The 21,409-nt window shown below is 34.4% G+C and overlaps 1 long non-coding RNA gene across 2 annotated transcripts in view; it reads left to right on the top strand.

Moving 5' to 3' along the window:
• Positions 1-19,014, top strand: part of LOC107529813 (uncharacterized) — a 54,287-nt gene extending 35,273 nt beyond the window's left edge. Inside the window, exons 4-5 of one of the 2 annotated variants that reach the window (XR_015714394.1) lie at positions 17,294-17,452; positions 18,933-19,014. This is a non-coding gene — a long non-coding RNA (uncharacterized LOC107529813). Of the gene's footprint in view, positions 1-17,293; positions 17,520-18,932 lie in introns of those variants that run through there. The other variant, XR_001602481.2, reaches the window with a different exon arrangement.
• The last annotated feature ends 2,395 nt before the right edge of the window (positions 19,015-21,409 follow it).

Raw genomic sequence — 21,409 nt, 5'->3', positions numbered from 1 at the left:
AACAATTTATAAAAAAAAATCATAGCTTTATTTATTCAATGTCAAAATTACCTTTATGCCCAACAATATTGCTGTTATTTAAAACAGCAGCTTATTAAAATATGTATCTTCTTTGTAATAAGTGTATTGAACAACATAAGCTCTGTCTGATTTTATGCTGGGTTACTTTTCCATTCCCTGGTCAGCATCACCAGTCTCTCGCAGCGAAGCCTCTTACATAATATGTCATACAGACCAGGTTCACATCGCCACCAATAGCAACAGTAAAGCAACAGCCAACATTTACGGGACTTTTTTACTAAGTTTTGGTCACTGTGTAAGTGCTTTACAGTAACTCTTCTCACAACAGTATTGTAAAGCAGCGATGTTCAGCCTTCTTCATCTCATGGCACATAAGCTGATTACTAAAATTCTGCAGCACACCAAAAATATATTTTTACCAATTTGACAGAAGGATAGTTATAATTTTGATTCATTCACACTGGACAGCGATTGTTGTGTTGACTGTTGTCTTTTTTTTAATTTGGCACTCTAAGGGAAAAGAGGTCAGTGCCCCTGATTAAATAGTCAGGTAGTGCATGTTTTAAAAATTGTTGCAGCGCACAGGTTGAAAATCGCTGCTGTAATGTGATTTCTATTGAAATTGTGACTCAGAGAAATGGAGTGAATTGTGGATTGAACAAGGTCATACAACTCTTGTGAGACCAGGGTCTAAAGGCAGGAGCCTGACTCCAGAATCACCGTCCCTCTTATATCACAACTGAACTTTTACCCTGTATTTCAGTTTCTACTCCTGCATAGCAAACCATCCCTAAACTTAGTGGTTCTAAAGAACAAAGCAATTGATTATTTCTCTTGATGTTGTGGGTTGACTGGTGCTATGGACTGAAAGTTTGTCTTCCCCTAAAATGCATATGTTGAAAACTAATCCAAAATGTAATGATATTAGGATGTGGGCTTTTGGGAGGTGTTTATGTCATGAGGATGGAATTCTCAAGAATGGAATTAGTGCCCTTATTGAAGGGCGCCCTGTGAGCTGCCCTTCCTCTTTACCATGTGAGGACACAGCGAGATGGCCTTCTGTGAAGCGGGAAGCAGGCCTTCACCAGATCCCAAATCTGCTTTGCCTCGATCTTGGGCTTCCTGGCCTTCAAAACTGTAAGAAAGATATTTTTGTTATTTATAAGCCATCCAATCTGTTATCCTGCTCTAGCAGCCTGAACAGGCTGAGCCAGCTGGACTCAGATCTTCTGCCTCACATGGTGCCAGCTGGGACTGTAGTCTTCTGGAGGCTCCGCTGGACTGAGCCGTCTGAAAGGGCTCACTCAACACGGCTGCTGGTGGGCGCCGGCTGCCGGCTGGACGTTTAGCTTAGGTTGCCAGTAAGAGCCCCTTGACTATCCTCGGCACAGCCTCCCTGCCTGCCTTGGAATTCTCTCTGCATAATGGGTGGGTTCCAAGAGGAACTTTTTTTAAAATTAATTAATTTTATTTTTCTTATTTTCTATTTTTTTCCAACACCGTTTATCCCCTTATGCCTTCTTCCACCCCCACTCACCCCGCCGCCCACCCTGCCTTCACCTCACTGCTGCCCATGTCCATCAGTCCTCTCTCTTTTTTTTCTTTTATGCTCAACCCCTTTACCCCCATCCCAACATCTCCCCACTACTCCTAAGAGCTGTCCACCTGCTCCCTATCTATGAGTCTGTCTCTATTTTGCTTGGTAGTTCAATTTGTCCTCTTAAATTCCCCATGTGAGTGAAATCATATGGTACTTTTATTTCTCTGACTGGCTTATTTTATTTAGCATAATGTTTTCCAGGTCCACCCATGCTATTGCAAAGGGTAAAATTTTCTTCCTTTTTATGACAGAGTGGTATTCCATTGTGTAAATGTACCACAGCTTTTTTATCCACTCATCTACTGGTGGACACTCGGGCTCCCCAAGAGGAAACTTTTAAACATATGAAAGCAAGAGCTGCAGATCTCTTTAAGACCAGTCTCATAAGTTACAGTGTCACTTCTATTGTGTACTAGTAGCCAGGGAAAGTTATGAGTCCAACCCAGAATCAACGGAAGAGGAATACACTCCATGTATTTTTGGAGATGTGGCCAAAATTATGTGATCAGCTTAATCTAACAAGCTACTAATTTATTGTACTGTAGGTCATGTTGATATCAATAAAAAATGAATACAGTATTTATATTTTTGTATAATGAAGTTAAAAATCCCTTATAGCTATATTTTAAAATATTGACTTCTGGCCTTCATTTACTATTTGAATCAGAAATACTAAAGTTACATAATACCATTATATTAACTAAACTTTTCATGACTATATTTAATGGGATCTTTGTTGGTTTATTGACTGAAACATATTTGCTGTTGGAAAAAATAGTTAAAAATATTCTGTGTCATCATGTTCTTAATTTTTAGTCTTAGTTTTCTAATCTACCATGTTATTTATATTAAGCCACTTCTTTTTTTACTTTTTTTCTTACTAACAATTTTTATGTTATATTTTTGGAATCTTTGGCAATTAAAATTTTAAAAATTGACCATATTTTATTTCACACAGTTGTCTAATTATAACCATCAAAAACACCATGAATAAAGGCTGAAAATGTACATGACTAGTTACTTAGTAACTATGACATGAAGATAAGACTTTACTCCATGTATTTCTTTATGACTTTAATTATTATTTAATTACTTTATATTATTATTTACAACTACTCTTTCATAATATTGCTCTTAATTCACTGAGAGCATGCCAATAAAACTGGGAGCTAATGTAATTTTTAGATGATGAGTAACGTGAAATAAAGATTTACAGTTATATATAATTGTAAGCAATATGGAAAAAAATCACACCTTTGATCTAAGTATTTTGAGAAAAAATAGCAGGAGAATAAAAAGGCTGCTAAGTAGAGTTTAAAATAATCAAATGGCCTGGCTGGGCGTGGCTCAGCAGTTGAGTATCGACCTAGGATCCAGGAGATCGAGGTTTGATTCCCCGTCAGGGCACATGCCCCAGTTGCGGGCTCGATCCCCAGTCGGGGGCGTGCAGGAGGCAGCTGATCAATGACTCTCTCATCATTGATGTTTCTCTCTCTCTCTATCCCTTCCTCCCTCTGAAATCAGTAAAGATATATTTAAAAAATAATAATAGTAAAATGAAATAAAATAAAATAACCAAATGGGTATTATGTAAGCATGTTGTCGTAACACGGGCTGGTGATTTCCTAAACTGAGCTCACTGCCTTCAAATTCTTAAGCTAAATATTATCTTTAAAAGTCTATCACATTGAGACATAACCAATTTTTGTTTAACTCTTTTTTGAAATTTATGTAAGCACTGATTGCCTGCACTTCCCTTTACATTTTAAATATATGTAATAATATTTAAAACATATTGATCATGTAGTTTTACAGGATCTCTATGGGGAGTTTTGTATTGATCATTGAATTTATTATACATAAAAAAACTCAAGGGAGAGCTCTTATTAATTACAACCATTATAAAGATGGGGATATTTAGGCTCAGAAAGTTAAATAAATTATCTAACATCACCCATCTAGAAGTGTTGGAGGCTAAATTTGATCTTCTAACTTCTTGTCTCTAAGCCCGTGCTTTTTAGACTATACTATTGTGTCCTGTATGAGTTATTAACTGTGATAATTCTTCCTACGGCATACACAATATTAGTCTATTTCTTTGCATATTTTCTATGTGTCAGGCACTGTTCATACAATGAGCGAACAGTTATGAGCAAAATAGATGTGATTACGGTTGTGGCCTTATGGGCTTTTCAGGTTAGTAGCATATAAAGCCACTAAGCAAACATATCTCTTCATATCAAAATTTGTTAAAGAAAAAGAAACAGACCACTTCCAGACCAGGTAACAGGAAACCGACAGCCTTTCCTAGTGAATATTTCCTTGAGCTAAGATCTAAGGAAGGAAATTTAAAAAGCAGAAAAGCAGAATGGGCTTGAGATGAGTGCCAGCCAGTGAGAAAGCATATTAAAGCCTTGTTTGAGAGACAGCAATACTCAAGTAATTTAAATAAGATAGTCCACAAGAAGGTAAGAGCAAGATTATGTTATACATCATGCTAAATATTTAAATTTTAATCTGAAATCACTGGGAAGCCATTGATGTATTTTCAGGAGTGAGTGGCAACTGAGATTTGCATTTTTAAAACTCAGTACTGGCTCCATTGTAGAGAATGAAGGGAATAAAAACATGATTTTAAAGTTTGAGGTGTTTTTATTTATTCAAGTAGACATATGAAGGTACAGGACTTGATCAGAGGAGAGTGCTAGGCTATGAACAAGTATTTTGAAATAACTTGGAGAGTAGAAATGTTTATTGAAATTAAGGGAGTTGGAGGTTAGGAATAAAAATATGGGAGGCTATGTCTAATTGATAGGAACACCAATGTTTAATGAACAGGCTAAGATGACTGGGCCAACATTGGAGTAGGAAATTGGCCAAAACATGGGATGAAAGCGTGATGAAAATGACTTTTTAGTAGCAAAACAGAAAGAGTGCTTGAAGAAGAAAGGAAGTGGTTAACAATGTTGAATGCCATTGAGAAGGCAAGTGAGACAGGAAGGAAAGAGTAATTTGGATGGAATTATATAGAGGCATTGGTGGCTCTTTTTTGGAACAATTTTGACAGAAGCTTGGGGCCGAAGCCAAATTGGCATGGATGGTAGGGTGAACACAAGGTGAGGAAAGAAATACAGGCAGAAAAGACCAACTCTTGCAGGACATAAATCTTATGAAGAGGATAAGAAAATTAGATTTATAGGTAAAAAAAGATGCCCTGTCAAAGAATTTTTAAAAGCTCCATAGAGGTATAACTGACTCACAATAAACTTCACATATTTAAAGTGTATTATTTGACAAGTTTTGAAATATGTGTACCCTTGTGAAACCATCACTCTCAATGTAATAAATAAAGTCATCAGCCCTCAAATTTCTCTATTCTGACACTTTGTAGTATCTTATTTCTGCCCACCAACCCTTTACCCCATCTCAAGACAGCTACCTATTAGCTTTCTGTCAGTAATACTTAGTTTTTTCAGATTCTAACATTTCCTATAAATGAAAACATGTAGCATGTTAATATTATTTATCTGGCCTGTTAAATTTTACATAACTATTTTGAAAGGTGTGTTTTTGTGTGTATCAAAAGTTTACTCTATTTATTTCTGAGTAGTTTCCCATTATATGAATATACCACAATTTATTTTTGCATTTACCAGTTGTTGAACATGTGGGCCATTTCCAGTTTAGGGCTATTGCATACATGTTGTAAATATCCATGTGTAAATCTTTGTACGGCCACATGCTTTTATTTGCCTTGGGAAAGAGCTGGGATTAGTATGGCTGGGACATATGGGAAATGTTTAAACTTTTCAAAAAACTGCCAAACTTTCCACAGTGGTTGTACCATTTTCCATTCCCACTACTGATATTGAGAGATCTAGTTGCCCCACATCCTTATCAGCACTTGGAATAGTCAGTCTCTAATGTCAGGCTTTCTAATGGATGTGGAGTGATATCTCTGTGGCTTTAATGTTCATTTTTGCTAGTCACGTTGACATCATCTTATATCTTTATTTGCCATCCCTATATCCTTTTAGGCAAGGTGTCCATTAAATATTATGACCATTAATTTTTTGCATTGTTTGCTTTCTTTCTTTCTTTTTTAAAAAATATGTCTTGCTCTGCCAGGCGTGGTTCAGTGGTTGAGCATCGACCTAGAATCCAGGTGATCGGGATTCGATTCCCGGTCAGGGCACATGCCCAGGTTACGAGCTCCATCCCCAGTGGGGGCATACAGAAGGCAGCCGATCAATGACTCATCATAGATGTTTCTCTCTCTCTCCCTCTCCTTTCCTCTCTCTGAAATCAATAAAGACATATTAAAAAAATAAAAAATAATAAAAATATGTCTTTATTGATTTCAGAAAGAAGGGAGAAGGAGAGATAGAAACATCAATGATGAGAGAGTCATTGATCGGCTGCCTCCTGCACGCCCCCCACTGGGAATCGAGCCCACAACCCGGGCATGTGCCCTGACAAGGAATCAAACCATGATCTCCTGGATCATAGGCTGATGCTCAACCGCTGAGCCATGCTAGCTTGGCCAGTTTTTTTTTTTGAGTGACTCCTATACCCCATATTTTTGTACCTTTATCATACAAATGATATCTACATGTGTTATAAGCCCCATCATCAATATATTATTTCTGCTTAAAAAAAAAGTCAAATTATATATTAATGAAAATTTAGGGGGAAAAATTGTATTTATTTACATATTCACCTTTTTCCAGTGCTCTTACTTTTTTTGTTAAGATCCAGATTTCCATTTGGCATTATTTTTCTTGTGCTTGGAGTAGCATTTCCTTTCACATTTTTTATTATGAAGATCTGCTGGTAAAGAATTCTTTCAAGTATCATATGTCTAAAATACCTTTATTTCACCATGATTTTTGAAGCATACTTTTGTTAGGGATAAAAGTCCTAGTTACAGATTTATATTTTCCTTTCCTTTCTGTACTTTAAATATGTAACTTTACTGTCTTATGGTTTGCATTGATTCTAATGAGATATTCACTGTCATTTTAAATATTTGTTTTTCTATACTTAATGTGTTTTTTTTCTCTGGTTGCATCTCAGATATCCTAATTATCATGGTCATTAGCAGTTTCGTATTCATGTGCCTTGGTATAAATTTCTTTATGTTTGCAGTGCTTGAGATTCTTTGAACATTTTGAGACTATGAGCTTACAGCTTTCACTAAAGTTAAAAACTACTTGGACGTTATTTCTTCAAATGTTTTTGTGCTTCCCTTCTTCAACATCTCTAATTAGATGTACATTCTGCTGCTTGAAATTGTTTCTTAGTTCAATGATACTTTAAACATTTTTTCTTCCAGTCTTTCATCTCTCTGAATTTCATTTTTGATAGTTTCTATAAATACATCTTCAAGTGCATTAATCTTGTTTCTTCTGTATTATATAAATCTGTTGTTGATCCTATACATTGCATTTTTATGGCAGACATCTTTTCCATGTCATATATTCAAATTAGGTACATTTTTATAATCTTTACTTAATATGATTCATCTCTCTTTTTTTTTGAGCTTATAGAAAACAGTTTTAATGTCCTTCGCTACTAATTCAATCATCTGTGTCATTTTTGCATTTGCTTCTATTGATTGCTAATTCACATTTGCCTGCCTCTTGAGTGTCTGGTAATTTTTTATTGGGTTCCAGACATTGAAAATTTTATCTTTTGGGAGCTGTGTACTTTTGAATTGTATTATAGTCTTTAGTCTTCTACTTTACTCTGCAGTGCAGTTACTTAGAAATATTTTGATTTGTCAGATACTTTCTTTTAAGCTTGTTAGATGAAAATAAAATGGCTATCTGTCTAGGGATTACTTTATCCCATACTGAGACATTAGTTTCTGAGTACTCTACTTGGTGTAAACTCTGGTTGGTGGGAAAATGAATGTTTTTGACCCTGTGAAGCTCTCAGAATTGTTCTCTCTGCTTCTTTTTTTTTTTTTAAGTTATGTAGAATACTTAATTGGTTATGGTGATATCACAGAAATACCAGGAATAATAAAAGTTGAAAAAAGCTGCTAAGTGGTTCAAAATAGTTTCAGGGTTCTATGAATTTGTTGCTAGTTTTCTCTCCTTTTTTTGTGTGGTTCATTCTCCAGCCTTTGATAGTTTCCTCACTCATATTTGCTGATTAGTGTTCAGTGATAGGCCCAAGGGGGATTTTCGACAAATCTGCCAACCTCTCTGTGCACCATTTTTCCTAGCTGCTACTCTGTCCTGAAAATAGACAGAATCTATGGATCCCTAGCTCCATCTCCTTGACTCTACAAGACTGCTGGTCTCTGCCTGCCTTTTTCCTCTCTGAGCTATAGCCTGGAAACTTTCTAACCTGGAAACAGACAATCATAAGACTACCTCACTTGTTTTCTTACTTTCAGGGATCATCACTATCTTCTTTGCCTGAGGTTCAATGTCTAAAAACTGCTGTTTCTTTTTTTTTTTTCTATTCTTTTTTTTTTTTTAAGTTTGTTTAGTTGCCTCAGGCAGAAGGGAATATCTAGTGTCACTCCACTTTGGCTGGAATTAGAATATCTTTGTGCTCTAGGTCAAAGAGATTTTAGTCTTTGATACATGATGTTTAGTATCTGGTAGAGTGCTGTATCACTGTAAATAAGAAAGAAAGGATATTTGGTTGATTCTTTCCATGGCTTGTGTTTGGAATTCTAGCAGCCATTGACTTTACTAAATGAATGTCTAAAAACATTTCAATTTAGAAAATAATGGCAAGAAAAGTTTTATGTACAATTAAAGATTAAACCCAAACAAATTGTATTAATTCTATTTTTTTAAAAACCCAAACTACACCATTTTTATTTCAAGTTTAGCCATTTACCAGTGTAGACAAATGATTTCATGCCTCTCTCTGGAAAGTCAAGTTCAAAAAATATTAAATTAGAAAGAAAATTCTTACCTCATCCCACCTTGTGATGAAGAGCAGCAACTTTGGCTTATTAAGTATTTATTCGACCTGTTTCTAATTAGTACTCAGTGCTTATTTAATTGGGCCTCTTCATCTCATTCTTCAAAACACCTACCTCTTCAATGTAAACTGTGATAAAATACTTGAAACTACTTGAAACTTAATGGCATAATTGAAACATCATATTATCTTTTATTTAACTTGTGACTTTTTAAATGTACTTTGACATTTTCATTGAATTTTTTGTTACTTCGTTTCCTTCTAATATTTATCATGAATTTCCCACTTACCCAAAGTCGCCATTTCTTATATATATTCAGTTCTTGAATATATATTTTGCTCACTTATGCTTAGAAATCACAATTACTTCTCAATGCATTTTGGGATTTTAATGTTACTCTATCTCAAACATGCTCCAAATCTACCACAAACTTCCAACCTTCATCCCCTTTATAAGAAAATAAAAGCACACTTCATCGTGATCAGAAAATACATACATATCATTTTGTGTACAAAACTGTGGTGCATGAAATGGATGGCCTACATATTAGGCCAATTAGAAAACTGTTGACCAATTGGAAAATGCATTAATTTTATTGACAAAGGTATGTCTCATAAGAATGAATGAACTTTAAACTGAGTTAAATATAACCCATTTGGCTATATAAAACATGAGAAAAGGCAAAAATTTAACCAACCACAGCATTAAATAGTACAGTGTTTAGAAAAGTTTGGTTTATGAAAATCCAATATACAAGCAAAGAGACACTAAAAAAATAAAAAAGAAGTATTGTAGGCAATCATTTAAGGCATTAGAAAATATGACCAGATTGGTTGATAACAAATTATGCATTATTATGTCACACTGTTTCCGGGGACAGGATGAGACCTCAGTTCTTGTCTTCTTGAAGGAAAGATTTCAATCAAGAGACAAAGTGTAGCAAAGTAAGTAAGAATTTATTGATTGTAATAAAAATATACTTAGGACAGTGAAACAAGGAAGGTCACAGAAGAAGCACCAGGACAGCCTGGGCTGGGCTGCTTTGGCTCCCTGGGAAGTCAGAGAAAAGGGGACCTTGAAGACAGGTTCAGGGGGTAAGTGTGGGATGAGCTGCTGCTGCCCATGGCTCCCTTGGTTGCACTTCTCATGGGGTCCCTTAGAGGAAAGAAGGGGGAAAGGGAATGGCATGGGTGAGAGCCAGCACTGGGTTTTTCATCCTGAACATATTTATCTCTTTTTTTTTCCCAGGTGGAAACCTTAGGGGAGCTCTCAGGGGAGGGTCTCAATAGAATATTCATCAGCTTTCCAAGTGTGATCTTTCAGGGTTGTGGTCTCCACTGATTGGTTGGTGCCAGGGCAAGGGATCATGCGTCAATGAAGTTGGTCCTGAGGCAGCCATGGTGCCACTTGCCTGGTTTTGCTGCTTTTCTGGGCCTGGAACTGAAATACAATGGAAGCCTAGACATTATCTTTATGGAGCTAAAGCTCAGAGGATTTAAATTGTATGACTACTGATAAGAAATCAGGGGGTCCAAAATGCATGACTAGTGATATCCTAGGGGAGGATAGGTGACCCTGGGGACAACGTTTTTGTTTTTCCAGCTTTGCCCCTTGTTAGGCATCCAGGGCTTTTTGCCTGTTGAGTTTCTGTTCCTGGTCCTTAGTCCTTGCTCTGCCCATCTGCCTAACTGACTATATAACAACAACACATTATCTCCAGTAGCTTTCAGCAGTGGCTTAATGGGAATATCAACTCTCAATTAGTTTATTGATAAACATCCATCCTACATACTGCTGTTAGAATAATGTTCTTAAAATTCTCCTATTATTATGCTGTTGACCAGCTTGAAAACCAATAATGGCTTTTTACTTTTGCTTTAAAAAATATATATATTTTAAAATAATGGATTTTTATTATGTCTGAAGTCATAGATATTCATTATATAATTAGTAGGGTTTTATTGTTTGTTTTGTTGTTTTTGTTTTTTTGTTTGTTTGTTTTTACAGCTGTCCTCTCTTTCTCTCCTTTTGTACGCCTCCACCCAGCCCCTGCCCCTCTCCCTCTGGCCTTCACCACACTGTTGTGTCTGTCTATAGGTTATGCATGTATGTTCTTTGGCTAATTTCTTCACCTTCTTTCACCCAGGCCCTCTCACCTTTTCCCCTCTGACTGCTTCCCCAGTTCTCTGATGGGTCCAACAAAGGCATTGTTTTCCAGTGTCTTTATCTTGTGGTGGTGGTGGTGGCGAGGGCAGGAGTGACAACTTCCAAGCTGTTTACCTGTCAGCACTAAAGTTAGAAGTCCTTTAATATGATTATTTCAGTCTTTTAGTTTACTTTGAAAAACAGATATTCCCCGGTTTTTGGAAATCCACATTATGCCATTTTACTTTTATGAAAGACCTACTACGTTAGTCTCTATTTTCAGTCAGCAAAGGAAATCCGAAGAGATTTTCAGTTTTAGGGAAAAAAGCAGAAAGTAAATGAACATTAGTGTTTGTTTTGCAGTGATAATGGCACTGGTTTTGCTGTAAGTTAGTGTTATTTTAGGTTTTATGTGTTATTTGGTATGATTTGGTAGGTTATTAAGAACTCTAAAAAGGATAGTGGGGGAAACCTGTCGTTCAGTCTATAAGTGTACACAGGCCTCTATAGTTGAAGAAAAAAGTAAAGTCAAAGAGATAATTGTAAATTAGAATATTTCAAACCTACACAATATGCTCCAACCACATGAGAGTTAACACTAGATTAATACTACATTTTATAAGGCATTTGAGTAGAGTTAGTTTCTATCCTTTTAAGATATGTTGCTATTAACAGGAAGTAATAAAAGTTCTTCGGCTGAATATTGTCATGCACGACACACTCTCTGTTTTCAGATTTGTCTTTCAAAGTGATTGGCAATGTGCATTTCAAATAAAGCTCCCATCACAGTGAGTGAACACTGACTTAAACAGTGTGCTCCATTTAAGCATCTTGCCAAGGGATTTTGATTCCGTTATAATCACTTATTGTTTTAAGATTTTTTAATACACGATTCATACACTAAATAGAAATCCATACACTAAATTGAAACCTAGATGTGACTCTCTCAAAGTATCCCATCAATTCTGAGAGAAAATGTGTTGTTCTTGGTTAATTTCACCTTGAAATTCTGTAATAATTATTTCTGGCATTTTGGATGGGCTGAAACCTTCCAACTTTACAGTTCATAGCCCGAAATCCCCTTCTGTTCCCAGTGCTATATGACATGTAATTATTTTAAGTGTTTAAAATTATAATTACTGTTATTTTAGAATTCTATGAAACTCCTTCTGATAATTAGAGATCTGTCTAGAGCAAAGTGACTACATTCTAATGATCAGGTCTGGGAACCGGAAGAGGCAAGCAGGGAGGGAAAGTGACAGTGACTTCCTCTGCACTCCCAATATACGTTCTGAATGTGGAAGTGAGCTTTAAAGATGTCAAGAAGTTTGTCTCCACTGTTTCTTTTCTGAATTTGACTTTCACGGAAAAACAATAACACCAAAAACAGTAAAGGAATTTTGCAAACTATTTGCAAACTTGCTCTGCAATATTCATTATTTGAAATGCCTGAGTTTGGATCCTATTCCTTAGCTATGTGATTTTGGGCAGTTAATCATCCTGTGTCATTTTAAAATTAAGATAATATATTACTCTGTGGTTTTTATAAGAGTTTGATTGATATGGAGAGATTTGAACACTGTGAAAATTGTCTATATATAAAGTGTTTGCTAACATTGCTAAGGTTTTGTTGTACTAATTTACAAAACATGTTATCAAATTCACTTCAGTTTATTTACAGACTTCCATAGAAGAGAATTGCTTTGGATTATTAAAAAAAATAACTGCCATGAAGCAATATTATTTTAGTACCAATATTGGAACTCCTTCCATGAACAACAAAATTAATCAGTTTTTCTTGTTGTTGTTTTTAATTTAGGTTTTTTTCTCTTACTATACATAGTGACCTTACTTTTTATCCACATCTTACTTTTGAAAATGTGACCAAATCGATATTTTCTACTTGAAGTAAAAATAAAAATATTTAGCCATGAAAGTATAAGCCATATTTACTCTGGTGTTTTTTCCTATTAGAGAAACTCAGGTTACAAAATGGTTTGTTTTTGCCTTTTTGTAAAATAACTCAAAACTCTCAGTAGGAAAGGCAAAACGTATCAGATGATATCAGGGATGTTAGCACATCAGAGCAGCCTAGATTGGAAATGGCTTTTTGATGAATTTCTGTGTTATTTTATAAGTTTTATTCTTAGCAGTGTTCTATATGCCACTGAATGTTTATGTTTTTTTTTGTAGGGTTTGTAAGTTTCCACTTTTTATATCTTCCTTCTCCTTTATTAGATACTCTCTTGTCTACTTTTTTTTTCTTTATAGATGTCAGATTTGTTGCTAGTTTTACAAAAGTCTGCTCAGTAGGTAAGTCCCTAAAGCGAGGGCCATAGCAGAAGTCTGGGCCAGAGATTCAGACTCTTGTAGGTGGGCCTTTGTCTCCCGGGAGCACTTATGCCTGACCAGTGCGCACACTGGTTAGGAGACGAACTCTAATGTTCTTCATCATTGGTGCTTGGTAACAAGTTTTGTTTCGGTGTTGTGCTGTCATTCCTTGAGAAGGATACCTTTTGTGATCACTCATGTAATAAAATAATTAGGAGTTCCTCCACAGTGCTCTATGGGAAGACAGCTCATTGTTATCTTTTCATATTTTGAAAGATGAGCCTTCAAGATACATGACAACTTGAAATAACAAGCCTTTGCATGCTGGAAGCTCTTATCTGGAATCTAGTTTTCATCATGGGGTTGGTATGCACCTGCAACGGGCTATTAGGCTGTTTTGATTAAGAATAGATCTAGCTGAGTGATTTGTAATAAAGAAAATATTGATAATATTTTGCTGACCACACAGCTTCATAGATTAGACTATTTTAGGAAAGAAGAGGGTATTATAGACCATAGGTTGTCAACCTGATGCACGTAAGAATCATCTGAAGGTATTTTTGAAAAGTACTGAAGCCAGGGATCTACTTCCAAAGAGTCTTATTTAATTAAGATGTTGACGAGACCTGGGAGCCTGAACTTTAAAAAGTATTCTTATATCTGACCAGTATTAGAAATCAGGGGGTTGGAAAATCCATCGCTATATACTAAATATGTCCCTTTAGATTGATTTCTTTCGCCCTCAGTTCAAAACCAAAGGTTTTGTGGTCCCCCCCCCCCCCAGCAGCAGGCTTTAGTTTTCGTAAACAACAGTAATGATGAACATCATTGAGATTACTTATTAATGTAACATTACTGTTAAACTTTTTTTTTTTTCCCTCTTGATGAGCACAACTGAGTTTCTGAAGCAGAAAAAAGCCTGCAATTAACCCCATTATTTACAGCCACTGTGATTTGCCAGAAGAGTCTAACACTTGCTGGGTCAAATGGTGTCTGAAGAAATATTTGTCATTTATTCTCTCTGCTTGATCTCTTTATGTTGAATAAATGTGCCCGATAGAAATAAAATATGATGTGCCATGACTGATGAATGTTATCATGCATTCCACATAGCTGATTTATTTGGTAAAGTTGTAAAATATTTTTCTCAGTTTTTGAGCTTTAAAAGTTAAAACTCAAAATATTTTTCTCTGAACATTAATGTATAAAAGCAGTTAACATATATATCTATACTCCTGAAATTATGTATTTGCTTTTAAATAACAAACATACCATTTGTTTCAATTAATTTCTAATTTACATTTAACTTCCAGAGTTGCATGAGAGTTATACCAAGGATATATATCAGAGGCTCTTCAATTCCCTGATAACAATCATGCAAACCAACTGCGAAGTATCTGATTGGTTGACTGATTTTTTGTTATTGTTTTTTAACATGAGTTGATTCCAGCTATAATTAGGAATTTATTTTATGCCATTCTATACAATAGGTTAAGAAATTGGTAGAAGTAAGGCTGTTTCCAGTGACTTTATTTCTATCTCAAAATTTTTAAAAAATCAAATAAGTGTATGAAAATTTTGACACATTTTAAAATATTTATTTGAAAATTTATACTTTTAAAATAAAATGTTATGCAATTTAACGGTGATAGTTATAGGGTGGTTATGAAATTTATTAAGAAGTTTACTTTGTAATATCCTAAAGACACAAATTTAAACTAGAATAATTAACATCTTCTTTAATATGTGTGGTAACCATATATTTTATAATTTATGGTACTTTGCCATTGAAACTGACTTGTCACACAGTATCATGTAGTGGTTAGCTTGGAATTTGATTTTTATTTGGAAAACAACAACATTTATAGTTCTTTTTTATTAAAAAGTCTTCATTAAAAAGTCCTGAGTATAAGTTATAATTATATGGGTGTAATTCAGTGGTTAAAGAGCATTTGCAGATCATTCTATATACTTAGTCCAATTTTTCACTAGGATAGGCACTTAGAAAAACTAAAAAAACCCTGAAAATTAGTTCTGGAGTGATATATTTCTCCAGATAAAATTTGGTTCCCTTTGGTAATGGTGGTAAAAATGTTAAAGAAAAATTCATGGCCTTCTTACCAAGTTAGATAGCATTTTTATTTGCCTCTAAAGTCGCTTTTCAGGCTTAATGAAGGCTCTTATCTGTTCAATCTCTTCAACTAACATGTCTCATACATCTTATATTAACACAAGCCTAGCATTCTCCTGAGGAGACTACTTCTCTGCCTTCCCCCTCGGTGGAATTGTTAGTTCTTCACGCTCTGAGTACTACATCACTGTCCAAAGTATGGTAAATTATCTCATTTTCTTAGCAGCTTGCATGCTGTTATTTCTTGATAAACTTTTATAAACCTTTGCCATTTAAGGCCCATGCCATTAGGATAAAATGTCTTTTACCCCTAAGCACCAATAATAGCTACTATATATTGGAAATGATGGCCCATGTGTCACAGTATTAATACTGAACTTGCCAATTTATCCAACAATATGACTTCTCAGTTACTTGAATTTCTCACCTCTAACGGAAACCAGACACAGAACAGGTCCGGGGTCACCTGTCACCACTTGAGTCAAATAAAGCAGAGACAAAGTTAAATCATATATGAGAGTTTATTCCAATAATGTCAGCGGTATGGAGAGAGCAGCACATCATCCTGAAAATTCTGCTCTAACATCTCCTACTAGCTGACTGATTATACAGGGATAAAGAAGAAGGGCTACGTGCAAGAAGGAAGGGGGGCTGAATAAGGGCTGCAGAGTGTATGGTCAGTGTGTCTCCTTCCAGGATCTTGAAGTCTGACAACAAGATAGTTAATTTTTTATGGTGTTAAAAACAGCTCAGCACGTTCCTTGGACATGAGAATGGTCAGCATTCCTAAGGCAAACTCCCAGAGGGGTTAGGGGTCCAGGCATAGCTATCAAGTCAAAGCATGTCCTGTCTTTGGTCTGCTCTGTATTTATGAGAAATTAAAGAGAAAGTGTTTGTAGAATAATTGGCTTGCTACCACATGGTTGTTCAAGGAGATGTTAAAGTGAAGAGAACATAACTACCACGTAGAAAGAGGTCATTGAATGATAGAGATATTCAACAATCCATTTGACATGTCTCAGATGCTATGGTTATACTACTCTGCTTTTAAATGTCTGTTACAAGAGTAAGGTATTCCAGAATATAAGGCTATTCCTTAACTTGTAATGGCCAAAAGACTATACTGACAAGTCAAATAAAACACGTGTGGTTGAGAAAGATTGTGCAAATGGGTAAGGTTACAATGTTAAGTTACAATTCAGAAGAGTTAAGGATTTTCCCTTTTCTTTTACTCCTATATTTTCTATTGGATTTAAACTAATCAATTATTTTAGACCAGCATTGTTATCAAATTTATCAACAGCAAGCATTTTGACTAAAATCTCTTAACTTGTTCTATTTCTTACTGTTAATACCATTATGCTCCAACCTCTCTTTGCTTGACTTCTATTTGGACATGCTTTATGGTTAGTAGGAGTGGCATCGCAGTGTAGCCTTTGTCCCTAAGAGAGCGTCATTTTGTTTTCCTCCTTTAAGATCATGTTCATATTGGAATGTTCCCATGATGTTATAGATTACTTAAAAACAAATTGAGGATTTTTACTTTAAAAATAAACATGGATAAACAAGAAGGAATTTATTGACTACATTATAAAGAAACTCAGAAAATGTTATAGATCCATATATGCACACATCTATTACATGCTATTATATTGTCTATATTCATCTATCTATAAAATGGAAAACTTATAAGGAATATAATGTGTGCTCTATTTTTAGCTTTTTATTTATTCAACTATCCTAACATTATTATTTTGTAAATGTGGTTTATAAAATGTATAAATATTTGAATTTAACAGCAGAAAATCACCACAGGATTCTGAAAGAAAATTAATACTCATTCACACCTCGTATACCACACCACACACACACACACACACACTTTTGCCATGACATTGTAATTCCATAAAATCTAAAGTGAGTGTAGGAATACAACTTTTTGTTATGAATTTGGCAATCAGAATTTGCAAGTGATACTTGGGGCAGCAACATGAAACTGGGAAACAGCATAATGACTTAGCAAGTCGCTGCCTTGGCTAATTTAACTGCCATTTGCCGGCTCTGTGACATTGAGCAACGTGCTTTATCCTGTCTTTCTTCTATTTCCCATTTATAGGGATAAACGCCATTGCTTGATGAAACTTAGTTTTAATTTATTACAAAGTTCAAATTATTATGAAGTGGAATGTGCTAACATAATGAATTGTAACCTGTTTAGCTCTGTTGGTTACAACTTCTATGGAGCGTCCTCTTCCGTCCTGCAGATCTGCTGAAGGTAAAGCAATTCCTGGCAATCTCCTGGCAATGAGTGGTGGAGAAACTTAATTTGGTACATTGGTATATTGAGGGGTAGACTTTGGGATCCCACAGTTATGGGATTCAGACCACAGCTCACGTGGAATATATCATGCATGTGGCTCCTTGGATTGTGCTGCCTGAGTACACACAGCAAGTTCTTGGGGTTAGGAAATAGTCTCATGACAGAAGAAACCTCAAAAGTAATTTACTTTTATGTATTTTGCTTTCACTTGGATTTGGGCAAGAAAATTTTGTTTTGTCCTCTCAATTTATTTTAATGGTTTTCAATGGAAGAAGCAGCTCTAATACTTTCTATTCTATTCTGTTCTGTTCTATTCTATTCTATTCTATTCTATTCTATTCTATTCTATTCTATTCTATTCTATTCTATTCTATTAATTCTATTCTATTCTATTCTATTCTATTCTATTCTATTCTATTCTATTCTTTCTATTCTATTCTATTCTATTCTATTCTATTCTATTCTATTCTATTCTATTCTATTCTATTCTATTCTATTCTATTCTATTCTATTCTTATTCTTATTCTTATTCTTATTCTTATTCTATTCTGTTCTAAATTTTCTATCCTGTTCTAAATTTTCTATTCTGTTCTAAACTTTCTATTCTATTATAAATTTCTATTCTATTCTATTCTATTCTATTCTATTCTATTCTATTCTATTCTATTCTATTCTATTCTATTCTATTATTTTCTATTCTATTCTATTCTAGCTATGCTATGCTATTCTATTCTTTATCATAATAGCAAAGCAAGCTCCTAGCCATGTTCCTGGAAATACAAGGCTCTGTATATGTTTTAACATCTATATTATATTCCAAAAGTAACAGAAGTCCTTTGAGAGTTCTACATGAGCTTCTTTTTTATAGTATATGATAGCTATATCTAATTAAGTTAAAGGCCAGATAATACTTCCTATTTCAGGTAATATTTGAGCTCTGTCTGGAATGAAAACCATGAACTATATAGGTGAAAGAGTAGGAAATGGCAGAAGAGATAGTAACTTTGAAGTCAAAGGGATATTTCAACAAACTGCTGTACACAAATTAAAAATAATAAAATTTTAAATGACTTAATTATAAATGAGCCTTCTTTTTCAAATTAAGCATTAGAATGACACTGAAGTATTTTTATATATTTGATAAGTATTAGAATTGCTCCAGATACTTTTTTAAGAATCCAGAATCCGGGATGAATGTGATTTATGTTTTCCTAGACTTTACATTCTATTGGCGGGATGTAATAAATTAACAAATATGTAACTATTATTTTCATAGAGTAAAATGTGCTTGAAGGAAAATATATCAGGATATTTTAACAGAAAATTGCTGGATGAAGAATCTAGTGTAGAGTGGGTAAATGTAAATGTGTAATTTGTGAGCTAAATGGCAAATAAGGTATTTTTAAAAATATATATATATCTTTATTGATTTCAGAGAGAGGAAGAGATAGAAACATTAATGATAAGAGAGTCATTGACCAGCTGCTTCTTGCACACCCCCTACTGGGGATCGAGCCCGCAAGCCAGGTATGTGCCCTGACTGGGAATCGAACTACAATCTCCTGGGTCATAGGTTAATGCTCAACTGCTGAGCCATGCCGGCCAGCCTGAAGTGACTATCCTAAATCAAGTAGAAAACCCTTAAGCTAATTGTTGTAGCAGAGAATTAAACAGAGGTCTGGGGTGGGGTGTTGGGATTGGCAAAGCACAAGTTGACAGGTGTTCAAGGACCATTTCATTTAGTTCTTTGTAGACTATCTTAAGAAATTTAGTTTTGATTCCAATTGCAATGGATTGTTTCAAGGAGACAAGTATCCAGATCTGACTTATGATTTAAAAAACACACATCCACTCTCATGTGGGAAATGGATTGCAGAGGAGAAAGTTCAGAAGCAGAGAGAAAAGTCTTTAGGCTGCTGCTGGCCAGAAATAAAAGCAGCATCAAAGGTCATCTTCTCAATAGAGGAGAGATTAGGTTTAAAAATATATCTAAGAGAAGCAATAGGAATTGTGTACAGATTATATATAAAGGAGTCCATACGATTCACTGATTTGGGGCTTGAATGAGTGCGTGCAATGCAGCACCACTCGCTATGATAGAGAAGGCATGAGGAGGTTTGCTTTTATTCGAGAAGGTAGAAGAATAGAGATGATGGAATTATGTTTGGAATTGGCTTGAGTTTCCTGTTAGATATCTAGGACATCCCTTTGTCTTTTAGATATAGAGAAGCAACCTACCTTGATAAGAACTAGTGTTTTTAATCAAACTAAAATTTCAATCATGGTTTTACAGTTTATAAGCTGTGAAAACGTAAGTGACTTAAATTCTTTGATCCTCACCATTCTCATTAAACAAGATATTTAATACCAAAATATTTGGTTATATTAAACATAATGGATTTTATAGTGTTTTCTCCTTAGTTGGCATTTGGAGATTCTTTTCTTATGATCGTTATCACATGTGGCCTGTATATTGGGAGAAAAAATACATATTATTTGGGGAGATATTGGCATACAGTTTTTAAAAATCTATGGATTTGAAAAAATATAATGTAAAAACTAAGAGAAATCACATGATGGAAAGGAAGATGGATTTCCAAGGTGGTGGTGAAGTTGATGTTGAACATGAAAGAGATCTCATGAAGAAGTTGGGAATTTGGAGGGTAAGCAAGAGGAAGGAGTTTGAGATGAAAACTACAATCAGTTGTTGCAAAGATATAAAAAAGAAATAGAAAACTATCAGTGGAATATCATAATAATGGTAGTCATTATTAACTTTGTCAAGAATTGTTTCACTGGGGACAGAAATTTGGAGGAGGGGGGTCATGTTTTTCATTGAGAGAGATGTAAAAATATAATTCTATGAGTATATTTAGTTTAGCTTATTTGTAGAGGCAATGTTGAAATAAATATTTTCTTAGGTGGGACACAAAATCATGCACTTGTTGTGAAGTTGAAAGGGTTTGGTTAGGGCATTTGATGAAAGAAATGACAATTGGAATAAATATCAAGAGTAACAACTTCTCCCAAATCACATGCTAACAAGAGCAGTAAAAATCTTCAAATAATTATTGGAAAACATTTGCTTTTGTTGTTTAAAAGGATGACACTATATCCTTAAGTAATTTTCATTAAGAATATAACATTAAGGTACATTAAAATTATAATATTAAAATTAAATGTAATTTATTATCTATTGTATACACAAAATTGTGGTTTACATATTTTACAAAAAATGATCTACTAAAGAAAGATTATTTTTATACATTTTTGATAGAGAAAACATGCTGTTTTATTAATTAGTGCACAAGGAATTGTTAGGTTAGATGATTATGTTCAATTAAATATAATGAATATAATTAATGTAGTTGCTGTTTTAGGTTCTTGAGTTAATAGTGCCATTAAATGCTGCTGTTTTTGTTGTGGTACTGATTATTGTTATAAAAGAATATCAAACTTTGAAATGATAGGAAAGCTAAAAGTTTGACTACTTTTTTATAGCAAGTGTGTGTGTGTGTGTGTGTGTGTGTGTGTGTGTGTGTGCTTATTTTGGTTATCATTTAAATGGCAGATCATATCTTAAACATGTTATACAATAATAGTTTTTTAACTCATTGCATTAACCACTAAAAATGTGTTTTTATCTATTTAGAAAAAGTAGTTTTCAAATTGAAACATAGGATTCAAATTATACTTGAAAGATGAGTGAGTAAACATGTCTATTAGTTCCTATATTAATTTATTAAGAACCTTTAACATGCCAAATATTTAAATAAGGTGATTTATCATTATTAAATGCTTTAATAATTTATTTTTATGTAAAAACAATTTCCACAATATTAGCCGTCAATAACAATGCACAATAAAATTTTTATTGTAATTTATGTTTCCATCTATTTGTTCTACAGATCA

This window comes from Miniopterus natalensis, chromosome 4 (genome assembly GCF_054644295.1).
Source record: "Miniopterus natalensis isolate mMinNat1 chromosome 4, mMinNat1.hap1, whole genome shotgun sequence".
In the NCBI taxonomy this organism is placed as follows: domain Eukaryota; kingdom Metazoa; phylum Chordata; class Mammalia; order Chiroptera; family Miniopteridae; genus Miniopterus; species Miniopterus natalensis.
Note: the sequence above shows the minus strand (reverse complement) of the source record. Positions and strands in the feature narration are given on the sequence as shown.